The following is an 18,030-nucleotide window of genomic DNA, read 5'->3' as shown; positions in this document are numbered from 1 at the left end:
GAGCATTAGAGAGGCAACACTGCTATAGAACCATTCAAATAAATGATGAGAAGCCAGCAAAAAGAAGAGTATAACTAGACACATTATATATATATATAAATATGAAAGCTAGAAGGTGTCTTTTTTTTAAGTTTAGAAACACTTAGGTACCTAAATACATACCTTTGTATTACAATTGTCTACAGTATTCACCACAGTCACATGGTATATAGGCTTGTAGTCTAGGAGCAATGTGCTATATAGTATGGCCTAGATGTGTAGTAGGCTCTACCATCTAGGTTTGTGTACATGCACTCTATGATCTCACAATGACGAAATCGCATAATGAGATATTTCTCAGAACTATCCCCATGTTAAATGATGCATGACTTATCATAGCTAACTGTATTTAGCCCATAGTCCCTCAGCTCTCGCTTTCAAGTATAATTACTTTTCACCCAGATTAAAACGCACGCGCTCACACACACACACACACACACACACCTAAGCTGGCCAAGAGAACTGAAGGAAAGGAAAACAAAGAAAATAATATGGAGAGAGAGAATGATATATTTGTTGGGAAAAACAGTCTCCTTTAGAAGTTTTGGGTTCTTTTCTTCCTTTAATTGACTTTTGTGTGCTGTAGCTTCCTTATCTGTAAAATAAGCACATTGGACAAAGTAATTGTTAAGATTCTTTCCAACACTAAATTTCTATGAATTTTTGAAATGAATAATTGAAGAAATAAATTTCCAACATCCAAAATAAAGGAAATGGCATTAAACAAATTTGTAAGTCAGGAAGTTACTACCATGATTATATCCATAAGCTTACTTCTCTATCAGGTCAGATATAAAACCTGTGAGTTTGAATATTTATAAAATCAAATAGACAAAAATTCCACTCCACAACTTTTTAATAGCAGCATTTTTATTATTTCCTGAAACGGTCCATTTGTTCTACAAGTATCTTTGGAACTTGTGTGTTTTTTTTTAAGGCACAGTTTATATATTCATAAAGCTTTGTATCTAGTGAAGTGTGCTTACATTTATTTTAAAAAATGCTTCTAACAACGAGAGACCATCTTGAGATTTAAAACAAACAAGGATAGTCATTTTGAAACTCTACTATATTAATTTCGTATAGGTATAATTTTTATTTGCAAAGATAAACTAAATAACCAAGGTTCACTGGTGAATATATTTAAATTCTTCTTAAATTTGTATGATTCTAATGAAAGCCTACATATTATCTAATAATGTATTTTATATTTTAATACAATCACACATTTTAATTCTAAGGTATTATGATTTTGTTGATTATGTAATGACCAAAAGCAACAGGCCAATAATATAGAAATTCCAGTTAGCCTTTATACTTTAAATTAAATAAATTCTATTCAAAATAAATTATATGATTATTTTAAATGGTAATTTACTTAAAAGTTTCTTTATGCCATAGATGTGGCTAATACCAACTGCCTTTTCAGGCTATGAAACAGGATAAATAGTAAAGTGTTTAACAAAATAAACTCAAAATATATTTTATATATTATTATTCTATAATTTATTCATTTGTATAAGGTAGCACTGTTCAATAGAGATACTAGTATGAGCCATATATGCAATTAAAAATTTTCTAATAGCCACATTAAAAAGTAAAAATAGCTGAAATGATTTTAATAATCATTTCATTTAACACAGTATATCCCAAATTTTATCATTTTAATGAGTAATCAATATACATGATATTGTGACATTCTTAAATTTTGCTTTTCTTTTATTTTTTTGTACTAAGTTTTCAAAATCTGGTGCACATTTTACACTTATAGCAGTTCTCAATTTGGCCACCAAGTTTTCAACAGAAATACTTAATTTGTATGTAGATTTCATGAGTTTTCCAGTTGAAAGTAGATTCATAGACCTGACTGGTTCCAAACCTACTTGAAAGTTTTCAAATAACTAAATAGAATATCAAGAAAACATTTTCTTTTAATGTTGGCATCCGTATTGACCAAGCTGGTTCATCTCTTTAGAAGAAAAGATTACACTTTGAACCTTTGAAGCAAAAGCATATCAGTTTCAAAATTATACCTAAGTTTGTTAAACTATATCCATATGCTAATTAATTAATTCCACTATTAATTATATCAAATTCAAAGGAACATTGCAAAACTTAAGAAGGCAACTCTAGATTTAGCAGTATCAACAAAGCATTTTCAGAATTTTTCTCCATATTCATGTGAGCAAATATAAAATTATCATGTTTAATACTAAGAGAAGTTTCAATTATGATATATATTCATATATCAATCTAGTTAGATGACAGATAAGCTCTTCCTTTCCTTGAAGTTTCAACTTTAACTCACTTATTTGCAGTGTAAAACAATAATTTCTCATACCATCTCTTCATACACAAATGGTTTTGCTTTTTCTCTAAGAATCCAAGAAGTTTTATGATTGTCCAAAATGACAATCTCAGATCTTGTTTAAAAATATTAGAACGCTTTCTAACATTTTATTCATATTTTAGGTGACAAGTTTTGTCAATTTGCTCTAGAGAGCAAACTTTTTATCAAATTATATAATTGCTGAAAATGTCTCTTTACATTGAGCATTCTATAACCTTTAAAGACAGCTTTACATGACAACCAATAGCTTTTTCAATATGCTCTATTGCAGGAAACTGTAGTTTGCCTGCATCATGATATTTCTATCCCACGTTATTTTCCTTTTCTTTTTTAATAGTTCTAATTATTTTTTTTCCTTTTTGAGGAATTTATTGGGGTGACACTGGTTAACAAAATTATACAAGTTTCAGATGGACCATTCTACAACGCATTATCTGTATACTGTGTTGTGTGTTCGCCACTCCAAATGAAGTCTCTCCATCACCCTTTATCCCCCCTCCGCTCCTCCACTCCCTTACCCGTCCCCCACCCCTCCAGGGCAATCACCACACTGTTGTCCAGGTCCAGGAGGTTGTTTTTTTCTCCTTTTTTGCTCAATTCCTCGACCCACTCACCTCAGTTCCACCCGACAGCTGTCAGCCTACTCTCTATCTATGAGTCTGTCTCTATTTTGCTTGTTAGTTCATTTTGTTCATTAGATCCCACATATGAGTGAAATCATATGGTACTTGTCTTTCTCTGACTGGCTTATTTCACTTAGCATAATACTTTCCACCTCCATCCATGCTGTCTTTACTGATCCAATTGTAGCATGAGCTTCTGCATCTTGAGTAGATTCTGCATTAAGAGTGTGACTTTGCTTAAATTTTAAAAATTATATATACTGATTTTAATTAGGAAAATATTTTATTAATTATAGTTAAATAGTAACTAACATTCCACCTAATTACCATTTATGATTAGATAGGTATCACTGTAAGACATGTTGACTGTAAGAAATATTTAAAAAAACATAATACAGTGTTACATTGCTGGGACAGAATATTCCAACTGAATCAATCAGTTGCTACTGACTAGATTGTTGATGTGTTTATGGGGCATGAAATTTTGATAGATGGAACATTGTGAAAATAGTGGAAGACTTTGAAATAAAGTCTTTAAAATAAAACTTTAAAATAAAACAAAGAGGGAATTAGTTGACAGTTGTTCCATTGTACTTTGTAATCACTTCCTGCACCAGACTCTAGAAATGATGCATGCACTCCACCCCATACAGCACAATAAATAATATCAATAAACAAGGATGCATTATTTAAAGTAAAATATTATTCTACAAATTGTTAATATTGTGTTTACCAGAATAACAATTTACAATGCCTCAGTTTCTAAATTTCAGTATAAGTTTAATTAAATTAAAAATCAATTACTCAGTTGGGCTAGCCACATTTTATCTGCTCAATACCCACCTGCTGTTAGTGGCTACTGTATTAGACAATGCAGATCTAAAAGCAGTGGTAATACACATATATTATGTATATAATATTAAAAGGCTGACTTTATATTGACATTATACTGACTTTCAACTGTGTTAAAATGTTATGCATGTTGTTTTGGACTGAATGCCCACCCCAAATTCTTATGTTATAACTCTACCGCACACTGTGATGCTGTTAGGAGGTGGGACCGGATAGAGGTGATTAGGATTTGATAGGATCATTAGGGTGAACCCTCATGAATGGGATTAATGACTTTAGGAGCCTCAAGAGGACTTCCTTGGTCTCTCTGCTCTCCACCATGTGAGGATATACAAGGAGAAGTGGGTAATTTGCAATTTGGAAGAGGTTGTCTACACCCTGATCATGCTGGCACCATTATCTCAGACTTCTAGCCTTCAAAGTTGAGAGAAATAAATTTCTGTTGTTTATAAACCACCAAGTCTATGGTATTTTTTTTAGAGTAGCTCAGATAAAAAAATAATTAAAATCTACTTACTACTGCTATAAATTCATGCATTTTAAGACAGTAGGTAATACTAACTTTGAAAGCGTACAATAATATTTTATTAGATAATTAATAGACTATATTATAGATTCTGTACATCTGAGAGAAAATACAATGGTATTTAGTTAATTAGAAAGAAGAGCTTGCTTATATAATCCGAAAAGCACATTGAAAGCATAGACTATGTTCTATTTGAGAAATAAGTTCATCACTAATCTACACTGGTATTAAGCATGCCTGGTTCTTGAAAATAATATGATAATAAATAGTAAATATTGATTAGATAATCTGTCAAGAAACTTTATGGGTGGAACTAAGGGCTACTTGTGATTTTTAAAGAACTTTGAAAACTCAACATTATGTTTCATTTGTTGAATAATTCCTTCAAATTTTATGGGCAGTGTTAACAAAGTGAGAGTTGTCTTAATGACAGAACTCTGTTCAATCAATGTTATCAGGTATTATTAGCAAGCTTCACTATTTTAGAAAAAAGACAAAAAGGACAGTCTAAATTTTTGCAGTTACTGTATGTTTCCACAGAAATTAAACACAGTCGTCAGACCAGTCATAACATTTTCAGCTGAAATATTTTTACAAGTGGATTGGCATTTATCTATTGTGTAACTATAAAACTTACTAATTATATGCTTTTATTCAAAATAACAATACTAAAACTAAAAACCTAATGGTGTTGATGAGGTGCTATCTTAGGGATACATAACAGCCGAGAAATCAATCTATCTGAATGTTGAAAAAAATAACTCAGGCTATAACTAAGTGACAGCTAACACTCATCCAGATTTTAACAAGTATCTGGATGTTTGGCATCATATCTGAAAGTTCCAGATGGTTGACTAGACTTCTCACTTTTCATTTGGATGTCTTTCCCAAGTTTCATTCAGTTATAATGTTCATTCATGGAGACATAATTTTCAGGGATATTCTTGTCTTCTATTTACCAGAACATGAGTCGTACTTGGGCATGCCATCTTTCAGCAGATTAAAATAACATTTATACACAATTAAATTACATATTTGGGTTCTTGGTACCACTGTTAAACTTAACCTTGTGCCTTATAATGATCTTAAAATACCGATGACTCAGTTTCAGAGTAATATTCAGAGTCTGAAAGACAGTGGGCACTGAATAAGTGTTTAATCTATACTAATAAAATAGTAATATGCTAATTAGACCAGGAGACCTTCTGGAAACATTCCGATGTCCTTCTGGACAAAGCAGGGGGCTTGACCAACCTGCAAACTGTCCCCAAACAGCCCTCAGCCACTCGCCCAGGCTGGCCACGCCCCCAGTGTGGACTCTCACCCCAATGGGGGCATGGCCGGCCTGCAAATGGCCCTCAGCCCCTTGCTCAGGCTGGTCCTGCCCCCTGCAACGACCCCACCCCCCACTCCAATGATGGTGTGGCCAGCCTGCAAACCACCCCAGACCCTCACCCAGGCTGGACACATCCCCCAAGGGGACACCCACCCTGATCCAGAACCCCCTTCAGGGCAGACCAGCTGGCCCTCACCCTTGCACTAGGCCTCTATCCTATATAATAAAGAGGTGATATGCAAATTGACCATCACACCCTAATAAGATGGCCACCCACATATGGCCACAAGATGGCTGCTCCCATGTTGTCACAAGATGGCCACCACAAGATGGCCAGCAGGGGAGGGTGTTTGGGGCTATCATGCAGTCAGGGGAGGGCAGTTGGAAGTGATTGGGCCGGCAGAGGAGCAGTTAGGTGTAGATCAGGCTGACAGGGCAGTGGTTAGGGGGTGATCAGTCTGTCAGGCAGAAGTGGTTAGGGGCAATCAGGCAGGCTAATGGTTAGGAGCATGTGGTCCTGGATTGCAAGAGGCATTCGGACATCCCCTGAGGGGTCCCGGATTGGAGAGCATGCATGCTGGGCTGAAGGTACACCCCCCCCCAGCCCTGTGCATGAATTTCATGTACAGTTAATGTATAAACAAAAATAATTCAAGATAGTTTCAATGGAAAACATACTAGGTAAAGTCTAGATATCCTAAGATAAAGGGTAGAAACTTACAAAAACATAGAAAATTAATAAGATGTACGAAGAAAATCCAAATATTTGAACTATCAAGTAATATGCAGGGTTGTTAGTTAGTCTGATTTGCATGATTTGTTTGTGTGGCTGTGCTAATTATCAACTTTGTATGCTTTGTGTTGTGAGGCAGCAGACATGGCATGAAATACAACAATCTGGGGGTATTTCATTTTACCTTCTGGAGTGCTGGCTGACAGCAACTGAATTGGGATTTTTTTAAACACATGACATGAAATGTTAACAGTTTATAAATATTGTTTTTTCATGGGAATAGAAGTGATTGAAAGCCAGCTCCCTTTTATGTGAAAAGCTATTAAACTGAGGATGTGTTAATAAATAAGCTCTAACACTAACAAAATGTAGAGCATTTGTGCAGAAATGCTAATTTAGGTTGTTGAATGGGCACTGGAATCAGGAAACCAGGTTCTGGGCAAGCCATTAAATATTTCTAGGCATCAGTCTCCTTGTCATCTTTAACACATACTTAGGAGGTATGAATATACAACTTATGCCAATCAAGTGTGTGTGAAAGTTCTTTAAACAAACCCCGCATTCAAGCATAAGATATCTGTCATTAATATGGAAGATTGTATAACTTTCTGTGCTGAGAATCCACCTAATTTCCCTCTAGGCTAATACTGTGATGACAGGTAGAGGAACCTGGCAATCCACTGATCTCTTCCACCTCTATGCGAAGAGCCTATCCGTGCTGAATGTAAGCCGCAGCAGCTTTCATGCAGAATGGCAGCCGGTGGTGGCTGCTGATTGGCAGTTCTTTCCAGCCAAAGGCAAACTTGTGGACTAGTCATAGTAATTGCTTCACCTTATTGGATGCTTCACTACCCATCTCATAATTTTATGTTTTGTTAATGATTCATCGACACCTCTTTGTTAGCTCCTGAGGTTTGGTGTTGCCTTATTGACAGCCAAGAATCCCACATTTCAATTTTTTTGGCTGTTAACTCACCACATGTGTTTTTGGCATTGTTAACTGAGGACAGGAAAAAGTACGAACTGTGCTGCAATTAAATCAACACTAGAAAGAAGTAACGTATGGTTTCTTTCTTTCTTTTCTTTTCTTCTTCTTCTTCTTTTTTTAATGACCATTGAAATCACTGGTTTCCTTGTCCGTGGGTTGTGTAGCAAATACAAGATGCTAATCACTACAGATCCTAAAAATTCATATTTTTCCTTAGAAGTGAAAGTAGATTCTATATAATTTGAAAATAGAAAAGTAGAATCATTGGAGACTCAAGAATGAATGCAAAAAATAACATTCCTCTGGTGTTTGCTTGCAGCAAGAAGAAAATTTGTGGAGTAATACAAGTGATAAATATTAACTAAGACCATTTTTATAAATTTATCTTTATTGTTGAAAGTATTACAGATGTCCCCTTTTTGGCTTTGATAGTCAAGAAAATGACATGTTCAAACTATCTCATCTTTATTAACAGCGGTTAATTAAAAAAAATAAAACAATTACACTAATAAAACTTTTCATTTCTAGAAAAATATTGCATGATCACAGTAGCATCCACCAAATCACATTAGCTGAAGAAGCAGAAATCAATATGGACTCTTCCCTCTTCCCCACCCCAAACCACATGCAATCAATACTAAGTTCATCACGTTTGCCTCTTGAATAGCTCACATACCTGTTTTTCCTCTTCACCATTTCTACAGTTGCCTAATTAACATGGTCATCTTCCACTTTCAGGACTCCAGTAATAATTTGTGACTGCTACCCCTGATCTCCTGGCTGTCCCACCACACGCCGTCCTTCCTCTAAAACCATTCCAATTCAGTTCTTGCCATTGTCTTAGCAATGGGAAACACCTCTTTTCATGAGTTTGCCCTGACCATATTTTCCAGCCTTATTATCTGCTGTGCTGTCTTCGCCTCTTTGCATTCAACATCATCCTTTGTCACTCTCCCTCCCTCCGCCCTGTGACCCTTGGAAAACTTGCAATGTCCTTTTGTATGCCATATTCTGTTATGTTCTCTGCCCATGCTACTCTCCTGGGTGGAATTATCCTTCCATTCCCATTTACTCATTGAGGATAAACTCTTAAGACCATCCTTTTTAGACAATCTTTTCTGATTCCCTGATTCTTCACAGGAAGGACTAGACATATTGCTCTCTGGACATGTTCCATTGTACTTTGTAATCACTTTCTGCACCATCTATTTTAGTTTCTATATCATATTTTCATTAAGCACATACATATTTAGAAGCAATGAGAAGAACAAACAAATTGGAGACTGAGAAGTCTCTCTCCTCCCAAAGTTTAGGGGCTCTCTGATTTTAGAGAGCAGGTTCAGGGGAGTGCTTGTGATACGGTTCCTATGTAATGGTGAAGTTCAATTGGATGTCAAGTACTAAAGACTTATAGCAAAGGGTTATTTTCTAAAAAAATGTTGTAAATAAAAAGGAGAGATGGGGTGACAGATAGGGATTTAGGGTATTTTAAGGGAGGCATATATAAAGTCAAGTGAAAATTTCTTCTTTTTTTTTTTAAATTCTCACCTGAGGATATTTTCCATTGATTTTTAGATAGAATGGAAAGGAGAGAGAAAGATTGATGTGAGAGAAACACATTGATTGGTTGCCTCCTGCACACGCCCTGTTCAGCCAAGGTATGTGCCCTTGATCAAAATCGAACCCAGGACCCTTTGGTCTGCAGGCCAGCGAGTGCTCTATCCTGAGAATTTCTTCTTTTGACCACAGTATTATGGTTTCCATTCTATGTTTCTAATTGCTCCTTTTCTATCTCACTTGCTGGTCTCTTTTCCTAAAGAAACAGATTATTTTCATTTTCACTCTTATTTATTTCTCTACTAGCTCTTTCAGAGAGTTCTGAACACCGATGGTTTTCTTCAATATTAACTTCAGTTAAAAGAATCTAGTTCGTGATCCTGGACTGCTTCTATTTTATAGTAGAAATATTTTTTCCTTGAGAATTATTTTGGCAGTACTCATTTAACACATAAAATAGCACTCATCATTTTCTTCTAAGATATTTTACCCACTGCTTATAGCACTTTCTTGGTTTTGGAATGATATGCATCTATCCACTCCTGTCAAATCATGAGGTTCTACATGTGCTTTGCAATATATTTCCACTTTTCCTCTTTCTATTGTCACTATACTAGTTTTTTATCATCCTTGTTGGGATACTGCACTTACCTCCCTGACAGTGATCTCAAAAAGCAACCTCAAAAATTTGTTAGTCTCTAATGCTTTATTTTGATTATACCTCTACCTTATTGATTGACCTTGAATGGTAGACTATCTACACTACTGTATATGTTAAGATTGGCCTTCCAAAAAAGTTAACTAGATCCAATGATGGAAAAGGGTTTGATGAGTAACCTCCTTAGGAAACGATGACCTGCAGGCAGAGAATTGGGCCCTGGGATTAAAACAACTCAGAGGTTAAATAAACTTTGTTTAAAAGAAAAAAAAAAATTCTCTCTTAGTTAACAAAGGCACGTACCTGTGATCACATTACTAGGTACAAAGGATAATGATGCTTTCCCTTCAGATGGTAACCAGATATTCCTATTTGATTTGTTTATCAAAAACTGCCAGACTATCCTGTTTTTTGTTTGTTTGTTTTTGTTTTGTTTTTTTAAAAGGATAAGGTATGTGGTATTGAGTATCTCAGTCTGGCTCTTCACCCTTCACCATTTTAAGTTCCTAATCCCAAATCCACAGAGCTCTGAATGTAGCTTTCAGAAATATCTGCCAAAACAATGCCATATCTAGTTCCAGCCACTTCCTCTCCATCCTATTTTTTTTTTTTGTACTTGAACTGCCACATTGACTCTTTCTAGCATCTTCAGTCTGAAGGCCTTTGAACTTGCACTGCAAAATTGCATCTACTCTGGGTTTCCAGCCTGCTGGCCTACCCAGCAGAATTTGGATTTGTAATCCTTCTTAACAGTGTGAGCTAATTTAAACAAACAAACAAATTCATTTCCTTTTGTTCCCCACCTCCCCCCTCTGGAGAACCCAGACTAATACACTGAGAAAGAAATGTTGCCTCCTACCAGGTAATATTATGTACAGATTAAGGTATGCACAGGGGACCCATTCTTATAATTGTTCTAGGACAGTGGTGACAAGATCAAGTATGGAAGTTAGGAATTTTTTGTAATAATATCTGCAGCACTTATTTTTTGGCCTTGCCGTTTCTAATTCATCTTACTCATTGCAACCAGAGGGTCTTTCTAAAAGCACAAGTGTGATGATGTGATGACCTCCTTTTGTAAAATTCTTGGAGAACTCCACATATCCTTACGAAAAAGTCAAACTCAGAATGGCCTACATAACCTCTCCTGCTGTCTCCCTTTCTCAAGTACCCCGTGATCCAGCTGAGGTGAACTACCTGTGGTGTTCCAAACACTGATCCTGTCTTCTCCTGCAAACCTTTTTTACCTTTAAGCGGTTGCCGTTGCTTGGCCTACTCTCCCCTAATTTGTTTATCTGGTTAGCATCTACTTATCTTTCAATTCACACTTCATGTACTTTCCTATTGCTTTGGCTGGCATTGACTCTTTTCTACTCTGTGCCCTCCTAGAGCAGTTGTAGGTAACCCAGGTTTATGACATCTTGAGTTCCCTCTGCCATCCTGACTTTCCATACTCAAGATTACACGCTGTACTTGAAATGATGCCAATAGTCATTTACTGTGGCCTTAGGACTGAACATGGACACCAGTCTAGCCAAGATTATTCATTAAAAATGTTTATGCTTAAAAAAATAAATAAAAAAATGTTTATGCTTGTTTAATAAATGGAGACAATCCATATACCACCGAAGCAGGCAGTAATTTTAACAAAGGCTGTCTGTGTGTGGGAACGGTTTAATAACAAAGATGGTGATAGAGCAAAGAAAAATACTTTCAACTTGAACAAGGAGAATTTGATCATGTTAAAAGAACTGTTTGATGTAGCATCAGAGCTCCGAGTAAATTGCAAGTGTCATCATAGGCAATGATACACTCTAGACTTGAGATTTTTGATGACCTTTGTTCAGGAAATAATTGTTATAAGTTTGGAGTCATCTATAAATTATTCATTCAGAAGCTTTGTTAAGGCTTACTCCTACTTTTTTTTGTTGATAAATCTGTTTTTCTCTAAGAGAATAAAAGCTCTCGTAAGGGAAAGAAGCATTGCCCCCCAAAGAAAGACAACTGAAGAAATACTTGTTCAAAAAATGACAAAAAGAATGGAAGCAGATAATAAAGGCTTAATTAATTAGCTGTTGGTTGATTGCAGTAGTAATTAAAATCAGTAATTTCAATTGGTAATTGGAAATTGAAACTCAGTTATCCCCAGGGTCTAGAGAATTGAAGGAATGGCCCGTCCCCCATCTCCTGCTGTCCCCTATTATCCTGCTGGATGGGAGGCACTGAAAGTTATCTGGTTTAACCTTGACAACAAATATAAGAGGTAAATATTATCTTCATTTTAGAGATAAAGAAAATCAGGCTCAGAGGAGACAAATGCTTGCTTAAATTCTCACATTTAGTAATAGCAGGACTCCAAAGCTCATGTTCTTTCTAGTCATATTTAAAGACTGGTCACTGCTTTATTCAGCCTTCAAAAGGAAGGAAACTCGGACATATGCTATAACCTTGAGGATATAAATGAAATAATCTAATCAGATACTATAGGATCCTACTTATTTGAAGTATCTAAAGGTGTCAAATTTGTAGAGATAGGACGTCTCTGTGAATTTAACTGAGCCCTTCACTCATGTTCAACTTATCTACTTAGCACCCGTTAGCCTCTCAGCCCTCTATGTCTATGATTTTTTTCTTCCCCTGCCATACCTTTTGTCCTCCATTCTTTGGCACTTTAGTAAAATCCTTTTTATGAAATGGCTTAGTTTAGTCCAGGGTTTCTTCACCTTAGCACTATTGACATTTTAGGCCAGATAATTATTTTTTGTGGGGCTGCCCTGTGCATTGTAGGTTGTTTAGCAGCATCCCTGGCATCTGTGCACTAGACCAGTGGATTTTAACCTTGGCTGCACATTAGAATTACCTGGGAATCCTTTTAAAATCCTCAGAATTTCCGGAGGATGAGGCCCAGAAATCAGGATTTTAAAAAGATTCCCAGGCAATTCTAATGTGCAGCCAAGGTTGAGAACCACTGCACTAGACACTAGTAGCATCCCCTCTCCCAACTGTGCAAGCCAAAAATATTGCACAGCCTTACTCAACATCCCAGGGGCCTGGGGGTGGGGTGGAGGGCATGCAACTACCCCCAGGTGAGAAATACTTCTCTAATCTATCCTTCTCTTCAAATCTTTTTTAATCTCTCAGAGGCCTCCACAAAACCACAGCCTTTTATTGGTACTGTATTTGCAATTAAACATGCACTTCCTTTAGACCTCTCTTTCCTAATTTTAAAATAGTTATTGTGAGATTGCTGTATAAGTTTATAAACGTATTTATAAATACATTATTTGCAGGAAGAAAATTTCTGAGTTACGGTTCAGACACAGCCTGCTGAATTTGTGTTGTATGCATGGCTTAACACAGTATGAAGATGAAAAGACAACAAAAATATCTTCATACTTCCTCATCCCCTCATTGCAACAAAACTCTTAATTGGCAGAACCTTATTTCCTATCTTTCCTTTTTCTCCTTCACTTCCCATTTGTTATCACCTTCTAATATTCAGAGAGCACTTGGATAATGGTCCGAATAGAGAAATGTTTTAAGATCATCATCAGCCCACATACCAGCAACTTTACTCAAAGATGGGATGGAATTGAAAAGTGCATTTATAATACAACTAGAAGCCTGGTGAATGAAATTCATGCACTCAGGGGGGTCCCTCAGTCTGGTCTGCACCCTCTTGCAGTCTGGGAACCCTTGGGGGATGTCTGACTGATGGCATTCTGGGAGCTCTTGGGGGATGTCTGACTGATGGCATTGGGGCATCCTTAGCGCTGCTGCAGAGGTGGGAGAGGCTCCCGCCACCACTGCTGTGCTCGCCATCTGTGAGCCTGGCTTCTGGCTGAGCGGTGCTCCCCCTGTGGAAGTGCACTGACACCCAGGGGGCAGCTCCTCCGTTGAGCATCTGCCCCCTGCTTGTCAGTGTGCATCATAGTGATCAGTCATTCCATTGTTTGGTCAATTTTCATATTAGCCTTTTACTATATAGGATATTGTTAAAGGCAAGGGTTAACTCTGTTTAATTTTGATATGGCATGTCCTAAAATGATAATGGAATACTACGCTGTTGTAAAAAAGAAGTAACTTTTATCATTTACAACAACGTGGATGGGCCTGGAGAACATTATGCTAAGCAAAATAAGCCACTCAGAGAAAGATAAATATCACAGGACCTCACTCATTTGTGGAATTTAATGAACAACATAAACTGATGAACAAAAGCAGTCCCAGAGACAGAGAATCATCGAACAAATCATCAAACCTCAGAGGGAAGGCAGAGGACGATGGGGGGTGTTAAGAGATCCACCAAAGGATTTATATGCATGCATACTATATAAGCATAACCAATGGACATGGACACTGGGGTGGTGGGGACTTGTCCTGGGTGGGTGGGAGTGGCCAGGGAGGGGTCGATGGGGGAAAAAGGAGACATATGTAAACTTTAAACAATTAAAAACAAAGTTAAAAAATCAATTCAATATGGAAAAAATAAAATAAAATAGAAATTAAGCCCTTACTAAACCTTTGTGCTTTTCAAAGAACAGACATTTAATGATCTGATTATTTTGTGGTATGAATATTTGGATCAATGTATGGTGCAAAATTATTTAAGACACCCAATGACAGTAGTAGCTCAAATCATAGCTGTCAAGCCACATGGCAGGAAAATGACAAATGCCATTCACTCTTTAGTGTCTATCAGTGAGCCAAGTTAATTTCTTGAACAACAATAAAAATGTGGCTTTCTACATAGTTTCTCTATTATATTGGGAAAGACAAAAGATTAAAAAAATGAGGTGATGTAATAAATCATAAGATAGTGTTTGGAGCCTCATGCAATATCAAAGTCACTGTTTGCCAGAGAAAGCATAGAAGGTACTATTTGCAACCTGCAATTTCTTACCTTACTGGAGAATGTGTTAACCTTTCAGAATTTCCACAGGTGTGAAAAACAAGCAGATTCTAACATATTTCAGGTGTTTGGGCCTGTAGCCCATTTTAGGAATCTTTGGCATAGGTTGTAATGGTTATTTTGTAGTCTTAAGTCTTATTAATGTGGTGAACATTCCTCAGGATAAGAATAGAAGACCTCCATGAAATTTACGTATTATATTAATTTTTTTAAATTGTGATAAAATATACATAATAGTTACCATCTTAACCATTTTTAAGCATGAACAGTTAATATTACTAAGTACATTCGAATTTCTGTGCAATCTCTAAAACTCTTCATCTGGCAAAACTGAAACCCTATACCCAATAAATAACTCCCCACCCCACTTCCACTTGCCCCTGACAACCAGCATTCTACTTTCTGTTTCTATGAAGTTGACTACCTTAGATAATTCATATAAGCAGGATCATACAGTATCTATGTTTTTGTGATTATACTATATAATAAAAAGCTAATATGCAAATTGTCCCCTTGGGAGTTTGACCGACCAGGAATTCGACCACTTGCTATGATGTGTGCTGACCACCAGGGGGCAGCGCAGAATGAAGGAAGGCCCCGGCTGGCAGCTAGAAGGCCCCAATCAGCCCTGATCACTGGCCAGGCCTAGGGACCCTACTTGTGCATGAATTTCATGCACCGGGCCTCTAGTATTATTATACTTAGCATGATGTCCTCAAGGTTCATCCATGTTGTAACATATGTCAGAATTTTCTTTTATTTTTTTTTAAGGCTGAATAATATTCCTTTGATTGTATATACCATATTTTGTTTATTCATCTGTTGGACACTTAGGTTGCTTCCATCCTTTTCTTTATTGTGAATAATGCTGGTATGAACATTGGTGTATAAATAAGTCTTTTGAGACCATGCTTTCATTGCTTTTGGGCATATATTCAGAAGTGGAATTGCTGCATCATATGATAATTCTATTTTTAATTTGTTGAGGGACCACCATACTGTTTTCCATAGATGATGCATCATTTTACATCCCCATCAACAGTTTCTCCACATTCTTCTGAACATTTTTCTGTTTTTTTTTTTGTTTGTTTTTTTGTTTTGTTTTTTGTAGCCATTAGTAAGTGGTACCTCATTGTGGTTTTGATATGCATTTCCTTAATTATTAGTGATGTTGAGAAACTTTCTTGGGTTTGTTGGTAATTTGAATCTTTAAAAAACTGTCTATTCAAGTCCCTTGTTCATTTTTTTCTCACTTAAAGATTTTTTAATTGATTTTTAAAGAGATGGAGAGAGAGAGATGTTAGAGTAAACCATCCATTGGCTACCTCCTGCATGCCCCCTACTGAGGATTGAGCCCTCAACCTGGGCATGTATCCTGACCAGAAATTGAACTGACAACGTTTAGATGCATGGGATGATGCCCAACCAACTGGCCTACATTGATGAGGGCTACATTTTTAAACTGAGTTATTTGTTCTCTATTATTAGTTGTAGGAGTTCTTTAATTTACCTTTTACCATATACATAATTTGCAAATTTTTTGTCTTATTACATAGGTTGCCCTTTTACCTTGTTGATAGTATCCTTTGATGCACAGACATTTTAAATTTTGATTTAGGTCAATATATCTATTTATACTTTTGTTGTCTTTAGTGTCAAACACAAGAAGTCATTTAAATTCAATGTCATGAAGGACTTCTATTAAGTGTATTTTTCTCACAGAACCTCCTTTTTGGTTGACTGACTTCAATTCCGCTATCTCTATAAACATTTTTATTGTAAAAAACTGAGGAATGTGCTCTCTCTTTCTCAACCTATATTTCACTCTGGCTCTTGTGTACTACATACTCTTTTATTCTCTTTAATATAAACCTTATGTGTAAAAATAGATAATTAAATTTATCACTTAAAATTTTATGAAGATTAAATGAAGGAAAATGTATGTGTAGGTTTGGCAATAATTGACAATAGTAATTGCTCATGAATAATGGTAATTATCAACTAATAGGAAATCAGACTTGCAAGACCTAGAAAGTTCTTAAAACTTGCCATATGGATGCTAAACATCTTCCTGGCACTGTTAGAAGGGAGCCACACAAGAATCTTACACTCTGGTTGGAAAGACAAGATAAAGTAAAAATATGTGCATAAAAAGAAACATGATAATCACTGAGTGAAACAAATATTGATGTCTGATGTAGTCTGATGTAAGGAAAGACAGATTACTATGGAATTGAATAGCCAGTCAAAGCTTCGTAGAGAAGATGAGCTTGAGCTGGTCCTTGATGGACTGCTGGATTTGATGACAGGAGAGGAAAAGATGACATGCCAAGACAGGAACATTTGGAGGATGGTTAATCCATCAGTTTGTCTCCAGAGTGTGGAAGGTTTTAAATGGCATGCTATGGGTTTTGTACTGCTTCTTATAAAACAGTTGGGTACTTGTTAACTTTTTCTTACCGGAAATATTTTAGGCTCTATGGCCATGGAAGGTCTCTGTTACATATGTTCTTTAAACAATAATTTAAAAATGTAAAAACTTTTTTTTTTTTTAGCTCCTAGGTTGTACAAAAACAGGCCACAAGCTGAATGTGGTATCATTTTCTGACTACAGAGCTCTATCAAAGGTATTTTGAGCAGTTACTTAATATGATCAAAGATATAGGAAAAGGGCTGGTGGCAGCAAGAATCACCTTACACCCTTACACACTTTTGTCTAGATTTTGGACCTTCAGAAACATGTTTTACAAATCAAGCTAGAGGGAAAAGCTCCATATTTCCCAGATGCAAGTATAGAATAGATAATACTATTGACACCAAGAGAGGATTACAGTAACCGAGTATTTTAGGATAACATTTTTATTGCATCTAACCCTCTTCTTGTTGGCTAGAGTTGGCATCATAATTGCCATTAATAACATTACAAATGGTTACATTGTAGGCATTTAATGGCTACTTTAAGATTTGAATTTAGGAGGTTCAAATTCTTTATGGATTCTATAATATAGAAGTTTTATTGCAGCTAGTTAAGAAACAAATGTTAGGAGAAGAGAAAATTCTTCTAGTACATACCATAAAATATAACAATCTTTATGCTAGCATCTGCATTCTACAGGCTTCATGTGTTTGTATTTAAAAGTATTTCCACCAAAATGAATGTATGGAACCAAAACATATATTGTCCCTTTACCGATTTCTTTACCAATCAATGATTAACAAGGGAATTTGGGTTAGCTTTACAGAAAGACTATTAAGTATTTTGTTATATGAACAAATAGTTTCTTCATCTTTTACTCCAGTAGAACAGTACCCAAATGCATGAAGTTTGTGATGATTAATTTTATCTATTAACTTGACTAGGCTACAGGGTCCACATATTTGGTCAAACATTATTCTAGATATTTCTGTGAAGGTAGTTTTTAGATAAGAATTTACACACACACACACACACACACA

This window comes from Myotis davidii, unplaced genomic scaffold (assembly GCF_000327345.1).
Source record: "Myotis davidii unplaced genomic scaffold, ASM32734v1 scaffold419, whole genome shotgun sequence".
Lineage (NCBI taxonomy): Eukaryota > Metazoa > Chordata > Mammalia > Chiroptera > Vespertilionidae > Myotis > Myotis davidii.
The sequence above is the reverse complement of the archived record's forward strand: the minus strand, read 5'-3'. Positions refer to the sequence as shown.